This window comes from Macrobrachium nipponense, chromosome 19, assembly GCF_015104395.2.
Source record: "Macrobrachium nipponense isolate FS-2020 chromosome 19, ASM1510439v2, whole genome shotgun sequence".
NCBI lineage: Eukaryota > Metazoa > Arthropoda > Malacostraca > Decapoda > Palaemonidae > Macrobrachium > Macrobrachium nipponense.
Window position 1 is genome coordinate 56,545,873 of NC_061088.1, and position 16,559 is coordinate 56,562,431.

Here is a 16,559-nt window from a genome sequence, read left to right on the forward strand (position 1 = left end):
GGGATGCCTTCAGTGCGAAATCTTAGAAGATATAAAACGGTCGAATGAAGCAAGCAGTCGACTCCCGATGATAGACTCAATAGTTAGAGGTCTATCACTAACACACACACATCTATATATATATATATTATATATATATAATATAATAGAGAGAGAGAGAGATGAGACGGAGATGTGATGAGAGATGAGAGAGACGAGAGAGAGAGAGAGATTTCGTAACTGTTTCATAATAAGTTTATTACTCGCGACAAAGAAGAAGAAGAAGACCACATTCTGGTATTACTAATCTTTTACGCAATTCCCTTCAGTCTTTATTTGATATTTATTCAAAGATTGTGGCGTCTAATAGTTACGAGATCTGGTTACAAGCTGCGTCATCATTGTCCTTTCTTGTTGGCAGTTGGCGGATTGGCAAAAACTGCCAGGATTGTAAACAACTGTTCATCTCGTTGTTCAGAATGCATTGACATTTTCCAAATCTGGTTTGAAGCGAAATGCATCGGTATTCGAGGGTGGAACAAAAAGAAACACGCAGGGTATGTTTGGTGCCATCCCAAAGGTCAAGATTCGGGAGAGGCAGCAGCGGGCAGTATCACTACAAGAAACGCCGGCAGGCAGAGTGGCCTCTGCATGACGACCACTTCTACGGGGACGAGAATAGTGCTTGCTTGTTCGGGCTGTTGCAGCGGGTCGGTCGGTCACTGTGGTCGCTTATGATATCGCAAACATACTAAGGGAAGTCTTCCGTCTTCTCATCGAATACTCTAAATCTTCGACTGCCGATTGTTTGCTCGTAAATAAATAGATGATGTCTATCAGTACGAAGTTCATTAACCCTCTTTATCGGTTCGAGGTGAGTGCGCTTGCTTGCGAGAGAGGGAGAGGTATATTTAATGGAGAGGATAATACGCCCTGTTCTTGTTTAATTATAAGAACAGTTTTGGATTACAGGGAATGTCTGCTCAAAATGCCTAAAATGTTGGGCGTAAGAAGGCGTCCTTCGTTCGTTCGTTCCTTCTTTCCTGACTGACTGACGCTGAACAATGGTTCCTGTGTCGTTTCGCCTGGCAACTATTCGAGTGCCGAGGGACTTGACTCTGAATGCATGAATATTCATTTGTCTGGTCCGTCCGAATGCTTCTGTTATCACTCTCTTGATGGTTATGAATGTTTGATCGTTGAACTGACGCTCTGAGTCTAATGGAGGTAGGTGGAAGTTCTTGTAGGTTTTTTAATGATTTTTTTTTCTAGAACAAGATTGAAAGAGTGTAAATGTGTTGAGGTCGTGGATTGCATCGGTCCTACAATACTGGGCTACACTAGGTGCACGAGGGGGGAAGACAGAGAACGAAAGGAAAGGGGGACGTTTTTGGGAGAGTGCTGACTCTTCGTCCGGCTGTGTTCGAATCCCACGGAAGAGTGATTCCAAGCCAACAACAGATCGTTGGGGAAGAAGGAAAGGTAGGGGCGGGGAGGGTTCTGCTGCTTTCGTTCCATTTCAATCTCCTTCGACAATCTTGTGCAATATAGCGCCATTATCGGTTTCAATTGACTGATAGCTGAATGAATTCAGATTCTGGAAACTTGTCAGACAATATTATGGCCGTTTGTTGTACCCACTGCTAAGGGACCTATCCATCCCTTGATTTCTCATTCACGTTTGTGCTCGTAAGAAGATCATTATTCTTCTGATGAATAATTCCAACTAGATAATCATGCTGACATATTCGTCCTTGTCTGGCCGAAATGGAATGAATCATAGTGTCTGTATATCTATCTATCTATCATATATACGTATGTATAATATATATATATATATATATATATATATATATATATATATATATATATATATATATATATATATATATATATATATATATACATACATATACGTGTGTGTGTGTGTGTACAAGGGATTTTGGAAACTTTGACTAAGATACAAATATAGGAACTGTGTAAGGACATTCGTATAACATCAGCTTGATAGAACGCGTGATAGACATTTATTCATTGCCAGATCAAACGTTTGTTTATGGAATTTCCATTTGAGTATAAACTGTGTTGCTCACAAATACAATTTATTCCTTTGCAAAACGTGACTGACTGTTGGTGTTAAGTCCAGTTAGGTGACTCCAATTCCTGGAATTTCCAGTAATGCTGAAGCACCTGTTGCGCTACAGGAATGCCCAAAGGGTGTTTGCAGCATCCTTTTTGCACCAAATACTTAACAGTTTACTTTACATGTATTCATGCTTCATTTCTTCCGTTTTGCTGTCCAACCTCTCTTATTATAACTTGTTAGTGCAATTGTGGGATTTTGAATCCCGGTAACTGCATCTCATCACTCCTCAGGATCTCTGTCTCCCGCTATCGACCACTCCAATTCCCTCCCTCTTTTGCACTTTCATCATTGCGTTCACTGGCTGAGAGGGCCCGTGCGTGGCTTTACACCCTACCTAGTAGATTTCACAGATCAGTCAGTCAATCGGCACTTTGTAAATAAAGAACAGAAATCAAAACTTACTAATCTGGAGTTCAGGTTGATCAGGATGCCGTTCAACCCATGAAATCCGCAAAGTACCGATTATGGCCATATTTGCAGCTTTGTTTAAAAAATGGGAAGTCTACATCAGTATCACTGATGTCAATAAAAAACAAGAGCGGGCCACGGGCAGAACCCCGAGGAACTCCGCTTGTCATATCTGTCCTTTTTAAGTCTTCACCATTTATGACGACTGTTTTCAATTGGTTAGCCAGTCTTCGATCCAGTCTGCTATTTGTCCTACATTTCCTAAAGCTCTAACTTTTGTCATTAGTTTCTTGTGTGGAACTTTGTCAAACCCCTTTTGGGAATATAAGTAGAGTATATCTATTGCTCTACTACTGTAGTAAATAGTGCCAAGCACGTTATGGAAAAACTCCAAGAGATTTGACAGGCAGGATCTGTTTTGTCTGAAACCGTGTTGGCTGTTAACAAGAAGTTGTTTCTATCATTATGATCCACAATTTGATCTGCAATTATGGACTCAAAAATCTTACAAGGGACTGACGTTAGACAGATTGGTCATAATTTCCTTAGTCCTTTTTTGTAAGCCGGGGGCACATTACCTGGTCTCTATCCTTATGGTGCCTTTCGTTGTTCTTCACTTAATTTCTCTTTGATGAATCCCATCCGGGCAAGGAGATTTGAACTTGTTGAGTTTATCTATTTTATTTTTAATGTCCTCTTCTGTAAATATTATTTTGTCCAAAGGTTCTACCCCTTCATATTTAGTAGCTGGTTCAGGGATTGAGGTAGTGTCTTCAATTGTGAAAACACTAGTAAAAACTTATTCAATAACCAGGCTTTTTCTAGTCTGAGTTCACCAGGTTTCATCTATTGTCCCTTAGGGGACCTATACTATTTTTATTGGTTTCCTACTATTAACAGAGAGAGAGAGAGAGAGAGAGAGAGAGAGAGAGAGAGAGAGAGAGTTCCTGCAAACGTCAAAAATATGTAGGCAAACTATTCCCTTAGGATCATACTAAATCCATTTCAAGACTCCCGAAGGAGGCCTTCCTAGGCTGCTACGGCAATGAAATTGTGATGAGGAGAGAAAGAGAGAGAGAGAGAGAGGTAATCAAGCATCTTTCGTGACCCAGGCATGTAAACTGAACAGACGCTTCCATGGAGGAGTCTCAAATCGATAGTGGAAAGTTGGGTATCTCAGATTTGGGAACTATGAGAGAAGGGTTAAAATTGTTGGTAGGAAGCTAGGATGATATTGCTCTTTGACGAGGCTGTCGAAAGTCTGTATACCAGTAGGCCTATGCAACTTTAGAGAACTTGAAATTCCCGACTTGTCCAGTGAAACAATATAAACTTCGAGGAGGTCACTTGCAGCAGGTGGTAGAATATGAAGATAGCTCTTCCAACTTGATCGTTGAATACCGGACGACTTCAGTGGTCAGTGTGAAACGGAATAGAATAGATTATGGAATATAGACCAAGGCCAAGCGCTGGGACCTATGAATTCATTCAACACTAAAAAAATAATGTTGAAGCAATTGTTTGGAGAACGAGGAAAGTAATACAAAAGAAAGAGAATATAAACGGAGGTAAAGTAAAATGACTGAGAGGGGATGCAATGAGTGGCCGAAGCGCCCTGCAAAGAACTTTATGTAATGCCTACATTGCACCGCGTGAGGTGCACTGACAGTGCTACCCTGCTACAGGTAAGGGGGAAGAAAATAGAGGGCAAAGCCGTAGCCAAAGCCAGTTGACAAACCAGCAGACTCTTTTAGAAATAGAAAAGAAGAAGAAGAAGAAAGGCTTCGGGTTCATAAACCCATCAGACAGAATCCAAAGGGCTTCGTCGATCGAGTTCTGTGCCATTCGGTGTGATGTGGGTAGACCTAGAGAGCGTATGACGATGTCTGCAGGAAAAGCTACAATATAGTACTTGTTTAAGAATGAGTTGAAGTGCAAAAAAGCCCCCCAAAATAAAATCAATCCTCTTGAATTACAACTGAAGTGCAATAGAGCCAAATAAAGAGAGTCAGTTTTGTTTAATTACAGGAATCCTAGAATGCTACTGAGGTTATGTCACGGACCCCTCTCATGTGATTTTTTTTCAGGTTATAAAAAAAAGCCCACACCTGACTATTGGCCTAATATCAAATTCCCTGTGTTTATGAATATTTCGTCTTAGATTCTGCTGGCCTTATGCCAGCACAGACTCTCGCTCTCGGGCAGCTCTTGAAGTTTTGAATCAGCGTGTAACACTTACACCCACAAACATCTAACTGTTGACAATTTTTGGATCTTTTCTACATATTGATCTGCAAGGGTTTTCGGGCGTCTTTAACTCAGACTAATATTTCTTGGGGTCATTATCTTTATGAGAATTACATTAGTTTGTTTATGTTTTTACCGGCATCCGCAAAGGCCTTATGTTAAGTATGCCACAAAGTTGGATACATACCGGGTTAAAACCATAGAGGGTATGAATATATAAACTTGGAGTTGTGTTCTCTATACCAGTACTATAGTTTGGTGGTCTTCCACCAGGGCGGCGCTGCAAAGCCTTGCGGTAATTTTTAAAGTTCTGGTAACTTGCAAATTGAACAGGTGATTAGAGCAGTTTTGAAATTTTTGATCGTTAATGTTTAATGAGTAAGTGTTTACCAAATGTTTAGTGAGTAAGAGTTTAATGAATGTTTGTGAATAAGTGTTTAGTGAATGTATAGTTTAGGATTTAGTGGATGTTTAGTGTGTAAGTATTCAGTGAATGTTTAGTGAGGCTTTAGAGTTTTAGTGAAATTTTGTTAATATTAGTGAATGCTTAGTGTGTAAGTATTCAGAGAATATTTAGTGAGTGTTTAGTAAATTTCTTGTGAATGTGGGTGTTTAGTGTGTAAACATCCAGTGAGTGTTTAGGGTTCAGTGAATTTTTGGTGAGTGTTTAGGGTTTAGTGAATTTTTAGTGAGTGTTTAGGGTTTAGTGAAGGTTTAGTGCTTGTTAGTATTTAGTGAATGTTTAGTGTGTGGGTGTTTAGTGAGTGATTAGGGTTTAGTGAAGGTTCAGTGCATGTTAATGTTTAGTGAATGTTTAATGTGTAAGTATTTAGTGAATGTTTAGTGAGTGTTTAGGGTTTTGTGAATGTTAGTGTTTTGTGAATGCTTAGTATGTAAGCATTCAGGGAATGTTTAGTGAATGTTTGGTGATTGTTTAGGGGTTAATGAATGTTAGTGTTTAGTAAATGCTTAGTGTGTAAGTATTCAGTGAATGTTTAGTGTTTATTTATTTAATGAATGTTTAGTGAGTGTTTAGGTTTAGTTAATGCTTTGTGAATGTTTGTGTGCAGTGAATGTTTAGTGACTGTCTTGTGAATGTTAGTGTTTAGTGAATGTTTAGTGTGTAAGCGTTTATTGAGTGTTTAGGGATTTAATGACCATTTGGGGTTTAGTGAGTATATATTTAGTGTTTAATGGGTGTTTAGAGTTTAGTGAGTGTTTAGTGTATTATAAGTACTTAGTGAGTGTTTAGTGTATAGTGAGTGTGCTTAGTGAATGTTTAGTGTATAATGAGTGTTTAGTGAATGCTTAGTGATTGTTTAGTGTTTAATTAATGTGTAGGAATAAGTGAGTGTTTAGTGAGTGTTTACTGAGTCTTTGAGGTATAGTGAGCATTTAGTGAGTTTAGTGATTTATGAGTGTTTAGTGTATAGTGAGTGTTGCGTATTCAGTGAGTGTTCAGTGTTACTGAGTGTGAGTGTATGTTAAGTATGTGTGTTGAGTGATTGTAAGCGTACTGTGAATGTTAGTAGCCATTGTACATCATGTTCAGTTACTGTTTAGTAACTGTATGCAAAGAAAGTCCTGTAATTTACAGGAACCTTTTATGCTTGACATGCTTATGCCTTGACCACAATGGTTACAGTGCTTAGGGCAACCTGTTTTTGTAAGATAATTTTTCTCTTTGAAATTGGGTCCAGCAACACTAATAATAATAATAACAGTAAGGTAATAATAATAGTAAAAAAAGATAAACAAATTATAATAAATATAATAATAATAATAGTAATAAATTATAGTACTATGAACTGGACCGAGACCTTTCAATATGGCCTTCCGAAGTCACACTCTCGGCAGGGAGATCACCACTCGAGTGATTGACGCTCTGTGTTTAGTTAAAACCTGTGGGGGTCACTGTCTAGAAAAGATCCCAATTTTTTTGTACACTACCTGTAGTTGCAAAGATACATTCGTTTCCATATGGATCCCGTCATATAGTCAAGAACCAGAATTAACTTGTTTTTTCATCTTCTTTGCCTGATAAGATAACCCTCATACTATTTTCAGCAGTAAATGGTTGGCGGCATAATTAACAAATTGATCAGAACATCCTCCTAAGTACAGTCGGCAAGAATAGTGAAGATACAGTTTCCTTAAATCCTCGGACACATATTGCTCGATAATGCCACACCTGGCAACTCTCGAAAGGGGGCGGAGCTTCAAAATCATTGTGTTTGTTGCTTTTTAGATTTCCATTAACTTTACACCATAAAGATGCTGTAGAAATCCTATAATTATTTATGCTTGAATGTAGTAACAGGCTCAATATTATTCGTTAATATTAGGTTTGGTAAAGTCAGTTCAGAGTAGAATACTGATCATCCTTTTTTAAAACCTACTGGAAAACTTTACTTTTATAATGTTTGACACCAAACTGACGTAAAATTCATGCGTAATTGAAGACGGATCTTTAAAAAATGAGGGAAAATGTTTTAAGATTTGGCAGGACTTGTGGAAATCGTGAGGAACAATACAATAAAGAATGAAATATTATGATGAGAGAGAGAGAGAGAGAGAGAGAGAGAGAGATGTGGTGATGGGGAAAGAAGCTTTGAAGAGAGAAAGAGCGCAAGCATAGGCCTATCTATAGATATACTTAATTCATTATATTTACTTTCAGAGATTGAGTGGTAATATTTTTTCAACTGTGTTTTAAAAGTGGGAAGGGAGAGAGAGAGAGAGAGAGAGAGAGAGAGAGAGAGAGAGAGAGAGGAGAGAGAGGAGAGAGAGAGAGAGAGAGCAAAATTGCTTACGGGAAAACACTAGGCCTAACGGTATTTTAATTTATATTTTCATTTGGGGAGATTGGAGTCCGATATATATTGTTGAAAATTTTCTAGGAAGTTGGAGAGAGAGAGAGAGGAGAGACGCGAGAGAGAGAGAGAGAGAGAGAGAGAGAGAGAGAATTATATAATTGGTGACGGACTCGTGATGGGGAAAGGCAGAAGAAAGAGCGGTGAGTCAGTGCACAGATACCTGGGAAACGGAGTGATATGGCTGCCAAGATCATGCTGCACTATGCTAGATAAAATTTGAAGGACCATAGTAGTCAAGTTAATTCTCTTAGAAATTCATACCCTAATCTTGATTTCATTCGGCGGTTGCCATAACATTCAAAGATTGTACAAAGACGAGGAAAATTTCAAACACAGGCTGCGGTCATTCTTGCTCTCTTGATACAGTCTGTACTTTTGAAAATCGGTTTTCATCAATAAATCATTAACGAAAAAGCTGTGTTAAGTAGAAATATTTATTACCACAAACAACTCCATGTGTATTGCGCAGACAATTAAAGTTTTATATCGTGCAAAAAATGCTGATGTGTTGGGAGATCTTTCAGCCTCGCGGCAAAGTAATGCAGTCCTGTAGGCTAACTACGAACTGCTTTGTAATGGGAGCATAGCCAGAAAATATTTGGGCTGACATGCTACTTCAACCTTGATAAAGATTCATTTTTAAAGACAGTAGCTTTGTAAACAGCAACTAGCATTCGATTCATGTCAACGTCAAAGTAATTAAAGTGAGCAACCCGTTACGTAAACCAGTATCCAGTGACTTGCGCTTTCCCGCTTGAAGTTCTAGGGCTCTTCCTCACATCAAAGAAAAGGCTCTTGCGGATGCAACTACATTTGCCCAACCTACCTTAGCCGTCGCAACATTGACTGCCATTGACGTCAGCTAACTTTAAACGCTTTGGAATACAAACATAAATTTGTAGAAACTAAAATAATTACATTCACCACTTACGATGATGCAATAATATTCCCGTTCATGAAGGAAAACGAGTAAATATTCTCGTCGTGATACGTAGTACTACAATCAGAAATTCACGTTCTGTCTACCAGATCTCTATGAACGAATCCATCTGAGAAATTACAGTTACTTCTGACATATATCGTGTTTTTAAGTATCGGAACGGTTTTGTTTTGTAGTTTTAACTATGATGTAATTTGCAATGTATTTTCACATTCTAGAGTAAATTTAGTGAGATTATGTCTTTTCAGTAAAAAACAAATGTGAAAGTCGATGAACGAAAGATAATGAAAATTATCTTCACTTTTCTTGTCGATAGTACAATAAGTTCCAGAAGTGAAGCGACAAATTTCAGAGGATTTCGTTCGAAATTCACTAACTGGCAACTACAACTCGTAGCTGAAAAACTTATTTTTTTTCTACAGTGAAAGCTCTATCAGGCAAAATAAAGCTAACATATGCACAAATATCAAATCTATGATATTTATAACAATCATAGAAAAAATTACAGTAATAGTAATTATTTTAAAGTATAGTTATTACTTCAAACTATAGAAACAAAAAAATTTTAAATTCTCGTTCAACAAAGGAGTACCAACATTACCAATGTATATTTCGAGCAATCTGGAAACAAATATTTAATAAGTGTATTATCAATTATTTTAGCGAAAATGCATAAAACCATGCAAGTATCAATAGAATGTAAAGGAAAAATCTCCGCGACATTAACATAATCAACCATGAATGCACCTAAATTCAATAGAGAAGTTGGGGGTGGTTGAACTTGGTAGTTCTGATCCTAGCTTCTATGACCAGCATAAAACATCTTCGAGAAAGGCTGTAACTGCTGCTGCTACCTTCAGGTGACTAGGCCTAGTTCCGGGCATTGAAAAGCTTACAATGCATGGCCACTGTCTATTATTTGGGCAAAGATAGAACCTTCAGGACCGACACCAGGACCTGTCCTTGCGCCTGGGAAACAGACTCGCTATATAAAAAAAAATAAGAAAGTCGGTCGCAAGCAACCAGAACACCCGTAAAATCACCACCTGGTTAAGTAGGGAGATGACAGACCCCAACCACCCCTTCCCCCTCCCTCCACCTCTACCTGTACCCACAATACTAACTCCACCTTTTTCACTTCAACCTTTTACCTCAAAGCTTCGAATCATATCCCAACCGTGAAATTTAAGACTGAATTTGCGTAAGTGGGCGTATCATAAGGGAGTGATATCACCCAAATTCATAATTCCACTGACAACCAGTAATCAGTTCGATCCAGTCAAGTATTATTGTATAACAGAAATTTATGAGTTTTTTGGGATATATATATATATATATATATATATATATATATATATATATATATAAGAAGCACCAGAGCATGACCAATAGGCCTAGAGCTCGATTCTTAAAACAGACCTCTGGTTATTCCTGACTAGATAAAAAGGTCCAGAGAGAGAGAGAGAGAGAGAGAGAGAGAGAGAGAGAGAGAGAGAGAGAGAGAGAGAGAGAGAGAGAGCATAACAGGAGATACTCGAATTAAAATAATGCTCGCCAAGCATATTCACACTCCGGATCGTATGGACAAGAATAGTCTCACTTATACACTGAAAAAAAAAAAAAAAAGATGGAAACCTACGAAAATACTTGTTTGGTGCGACCCTGAACGCAATTCCGCATGCAAAAATTTGCACAATTGAGAAATTCGATGAAATTATTAGCTAACAAGCTGGAAAATATATTTCCTTGATTCTTGAAATAAGCCTAACCATGTAACCAATGCTAACGCGCACATAACTTGGATTTTTTTTTCTTTTTTTTTTTTACACCAACTTGTCTTATTTATATTTCATTTAATCAGAAGCTAAACTTCTCTGTGCTTTATCAAAAGAAATCATAATAACTTTCGATATAACGCTATAAAAGTAGAAAGTTAATTTGCAAATATTAGGCCAATGCTTATGCGCTCGGTTCCTGCTGCCACTCTATGGTGAACACTTGATATCACACTTTGAGCCGCAGATGTTTCTTTGGGGAAATTCTTTTTTTTTTCTATTAATAAACAATTACTGAACTTACATTGATCATTCACTGGGGAAATACTTTGTGCGCTTATTCAGTTAATCACTGATACGTAATATCAGATATAGGATGACAATAATTGGAATAAAATATACTAACTGGCAACTCCATGAGTTTCTATAGAAGTACGATCAATTCTGAAATTTTTCACTTCACTTCTGGAACTTACTGTACATCTATATAACCTGGACGTTGAGGGAATAAATGTGCGAAAATGCCGAGAACTCTGAGAGATGATGAATGCTTTCATAAAGAGACAAAAGACCCCGAATTTGTGACGGACACTGCCGGGCGATATTAAACCAGAAAAATTATTTACAAAAGGAGGAATGAAAATGTTAAACATTTCTTTTTTAAATTAGCACTGATGATGGCCACTGTCTCTTAACTTGCGCATTGCAACACTGCAAGTGAAGAGTCGTGAAGGAAAAAACAAGAAATATATATAGATTTTGTAGGATATAAATAATGGTAAGGAAGGCCAAGCGCTGGGACTTATGAAGTCATTCAATGCTGACAGGGAAATTGAAAATGGAAAGGTTTGAAAAATGCAACAGGAGGAAAGCCTCGCAGTCGCACGACGAAATAATTATTAGGAGGTGGATAGTAAGACAGAAGAAAGAGAATATGAATGGAACTACAGTAAAAGGAATTAAAGGGGTTGAAGCTGGGGACCGTATGGACGCTACAAAGAACCTTAAGTAGTGCCTACAGCGTACACCCTGAGGTGCACTACCACTCCCTCCCCCCCCCCCCCCCTCCCCCCCCAAGGGAAAATGTAAATGATGACTGTAGTCATTTCAGAGGAAGGATTATCAAAATACGGTCACTGAAATCCCTGGATATCTTAGTCTGTATGATCGAAAATCGGATTGAAATTCGAGAAAATCTTGACACAAAACAGAGGAATGATGAATTCTACAGTATCGGACTTTCTGACAAGCACTTTTGTTAGTTTCTGAAGCACCACTATAACCAAATGCAGCTAATATCAGACTCTAATATAAAGGTCTGATGCAACTTTCAATTCCTAATTTTTGCTCCTTTTGGTTAGTTTTGGGGTCATCATAATGCTCTGTAACTTATATAGGAAAAAACTTGATTTATAAGACGAGGTTGCTAGGTTACATCAACGTTCGTACTCTACTGATGGCCAGGAAAAAGTGCCTAGCATTAGTCAGCTTATTCTAATACTCGATTCATCTGACGAAAATCTAATTTTATCATCCATGAAGCCTCTTCTCATTCTGGTACCTTTTGTGCGGAAGCTAAAATCCTCCAAGGGTCCTTATTGTCTCCATAAAACTGCTGGAAGTGGTGGTTTCCTTCTTCCAAACAATGGTGGTCAAAAGGAATGGCATATGAAGTTTAGGTCAAAGACCAAACACTGGGACCTATGAGGTCATTCAGCGATGGAAAGGGAGTTCAGAGTAAAAATGTTTGAAAGGTGTAACATGAGGAAAACTTCGTTGTTGCATTATGAAACAATTGTTAGCAGAGGGTAGAAAGTGAGATGGAAGAAAGATAATATGAACGGAAGTACAGTAAAAGAAAAATGAAAGGGGATGCAGCAGCTAGGGGACAAAAGGACGTTGCAAAGAGCCTTACGAGTTACACCCCGCTACGGGGGTGTAACTCGTTTTGTCCATCACCAACATTCTGTTGAGACGCCAGGGTGCCACAAGTAGTCTCAGATTTTTTTTTTTTTCTACCTTTCCCTTTACAATAAAATATGGAAACATCCTCCCGGCAGTGTTTTGAATGTTGAGAATCTCAAGTTTTCATAAGGCTTCAATAATATTTTAAAAGATTTGTAATGCTACTTTTCAAAGACTGCAGGAATACTTCAAAGCAACGCCCCATCGCCTTAACTTTTTTTTTCAGATATCCATCCATATATCTATCAGTATATTTATTGGTTATTTCCCATTTACTTTGGTTGTCTTTTTTCATACACCACTTGGAATTATTTTCCGCGCAGTCGTGAACACTATGAAAAAAAAGCACAGTAAAGAGCAGTAAATAACAAACAAATAGCAAAACCAAATTACATATAATGTAGAAAACAACCGAGTCTTTAGTAACACTGCAGTCAACTTTAGAACGATAAATTCCAATGATTTTCATGACAAACAATGCAATCAACGCGGGTTTGTAGTAATATAGCGTGTAACAGCGGGATAGTTTTCTCAAGGTATTTGATTACAACAAACACCTGTATCAAAAGAAAAAAAACTGTCAACGTGCAATAGCCAATGGGATGGTCAACCCAAGGAGGCCCTTACCTATCCCTGTCCCATCACCCACCACACACACAAATAGGGAGGAGGAGGAGGAGGAGGAGGAGGAGGAGGAGGAGGAGGAGGAGGAGGAGGAGTGTGGATTAAAATACCAAAAGCTTGATAAAAACCTACCTCTCAAAAGATTAAATGTAATTATGAGTCAGAGAATACGTAAATGAGAGTAAAACTATATAAAAAAAAAGTACAAAAAGGAATAAATAAATGAAAACCCACAAGTAAGTCGGTTGAAACTCAAGGATGACGAATAATGAATCGTCCGACGGCGTCTGGCTTTCCTTGTGGTCACCAGTCCAAGTACTATCCAGACCTGACGTTGTTGAATTTTACTATTCGAACGAACAGTGATATATATAGTAATCACGTGACTTCAATCAACATATAGTTCCACACTGGACGGGTGGTTTTCGAGCTCAGCTGCCAATCCGGTGGTCAGAAGTTCGTTTCCCAGCTCTGCCAAAGCGGAATCAGAGGAATTTATTTCTGGTGATAAAAATTCATTTCTCGGATCCCACAATAAATTGTAGTTCCCGCTGCTAGGTAACCAATTGGTTCCTAGCCACGTAAAAATATTTATTCCTTCGGGCCAGCCCTGGAGAGCTGTTAATCAGCTCAGTGGTCTGGTTAAACTAAGATATACTGAACTTTTTTAACTTCAAACAGTTTCCACCCAGCCACCCTTTCTTCTTCTGACTCCTACTCCTCCTCCTCCTCCTCCTCCTCCTCCTCCTCCTATTTCTCCTCCACCTCTTCCTTCTCCTCCTCCTCCTCCTCCTATTTCTCCTCCACCTCTTCCTATTTCCAAAAAAGCCTCATCCTCTTTCGATTTTGCCTTTCTCGGTAATTTTGGAAGTCTGTTTTTCCTTTAAGAATTCTTCGAACATCTGCTTTAATTTTGATCCATATGCCCATGCCCTCGCTCTCAGATCATCCCGTCTCACGTCTGTTTTTGCTCAATGCCCACCGTCATCCCACCCCCCACCCCCCCCCCACGCGATTTTTTTTTTTTTTTTTTTTTTTTTTCTCATGCCCAATTTGAGAGCTTTCTCTCTGCCGCTGCAATGTTCGTCAATTCCCCCTGAAACGCCTGTGTTCCTGCCATTCCTAAAGTAATGTTACCCTTGGCCCCACAGGTGAAAAACCAACCAGAAGCTGATAAAAAAATATATATATTAAAAAGAGGTCTTGGCACAGCGAATTGAAATGTCAAGATTTGGTTTGGTACAGCGACACACTAAGCTTTTATTTAATAAATAAATAAATCATAATTTCAAGCTTGGGTTTAATTACCTGACATATTAAACTGAAATATAAGCTTGGGTTCAGTAAACAACTATCAAGACCGGTTTTAATTAGCAGAAGTATCAAGCTGAAGTTCTGTAAAGTGATATTTCAAGCTTGGGTTAAGTGTACCAATATATCCTGTCCGGGTTTAGTAAAACGAAATACCAAACTGAAACCTTTAGGTTTAAGTAGAGATATCAACCTAGGGTTCAGTCAACTCAAGCTAAGATTCAGTCAACCGGAATTAAGCTTGAGATTAGTAAAGCGAAACATGCTGAGGCTCAGTAAACTGAAATGACAAGCCTGGGTTCAGTAAACTTGTATCTACATTTACACTTGAAGTTAATAAACCGAAATGTCGAACTTTGTTCTGCAAACAAATATCATGACTGGGATGAACGATTGGGTTTATAAAATCAACTATTGCGATGAGATTTAGAAACTCAGCTCAGTAAGTCAAGTTTTTAAGTTTGGAACATAAAAAAAATAAAGTTTGCATTTTTCAAAGGGAAACAACAATAGTCGGTCAATTAAATCTAAATCATGAGCTGAGTTTTATTAAACCGGATTGCCAACTGTCGACTCAACGTAACCAAAATAATAAGTAAAAAGACTGGTTTCATCAAAATACAAACCATGAATTTCTTCAAGAGCAATATCAAGCATGGTTTTATTGCAACCAAACCGCCAAAATTTATGTTTCAATGCTACACAGGCCCTCTCTCTCTCTCCTCTCTCTCTCTCTCTCTCTCTTAGCATTGCCTTGGTTTTAAAAAGTAAAACTTCAAGCTTTAGTTCAATGAATTTATGCATTAGGCTGTTTTAAATACCCAACATAGAAAACCTTAGTTTATAAATAAACAAAAACTAAATAACAAACGTGAATTTCACAAAGTTAAATGCATTTTGGTAACCTACGATATTTCAAAAATAAAAATAAAAAAAAATAAAAGCTCAACACTTCAATTCCATACAGTAAAGTATTAAACATGAATTTATTAAATTGAAATAGCAAAACCGACTTTTCATAACTCTAATAATAATAATAATAATAATAATAATAATAATAATAATAATAATAATAATAATAATATGGAAAAACTATGCATTACACATAACACTTGAATAAAATAAAAACTACTGAGGACAAAGGGCTGCAATTTGGTATGTTTGATGACTTGAGGGTGGATGATCAACAAGCAAATTTGCAGCCCTCTAGCCTCAATAGTTTCTAAGATCTGAGGGCGGAGAGAAAAAATGCGGATGGACAGACAAATACCCATCTCAATAGTATTCTTTTACAGAAAACTACAACCTCTGGCATGAGATAAACAGTATAAGGGATGATATACAATGAAGACAGAATTGCACTCATCGGCAGCCAGTATATGCCAAATACAGAAGCATGATGTTCAGCATAACCTCATTATTATGTAAGAACAACTAAATATATATATATATATATATATATATATATATATATATATATATATATATATATACACACACATATATATATATATATATATATATATATATATATATATATATATATATATATTACTCTAATACAGTTGTACAATATGAAGATAGAAGGCCCATAAACACTATTTATACGTTGCAACAATACAATTCTGACGCTTCACTGGTAAAATATTTTACCAGTGAAAAGGGGCACAGACGAAAGCGTCTGAAATGTATTGTTGGAACGTGAAATGGTGCTTTATGGGCCTTTTGATCATATATATATATATATATATATATATATATATATATATATATATATATATTATATATATGAATATATACTTGTGTTTATTTATATATATATACGTATATGTATATGGCCATACATGTATACATATATGTACGTGTGTGTGTGTGTGTGTGAGAGAGAGAGAGAGAGAGAGCGCGGAAGGCCAAAGAATTTTACGCTTCTCTCATTAAAAAAACCTTAACAACAAAATTTTTTTTCAATTCTCAATTTTGTATAATCTATTTTGTTTCATAATCATCTGTGACTAAAATGTTAACATTTCCAGCTGTCTTTTTAATTACTTTCTCGAGGAAGACATTTACTGGTTCATTTTTAAAGTCGTCTCCATTTGCATGGTTTCTGAAGCCGTCGCAGTCTTCAGGAGCCTTCAGTTACTCCAAGCCCTTCCGAAGGCTCCGTGTGGAATCTCCCGAAGCAAGAAAATTGGCCTCGGAGCCAAAATGAAGATGTGGGGAATTCCTGGAGCTCTAGTGGCATTTCCCAATTCGAAATATTTGATCAGGTGGAGAGAAAGGTAACC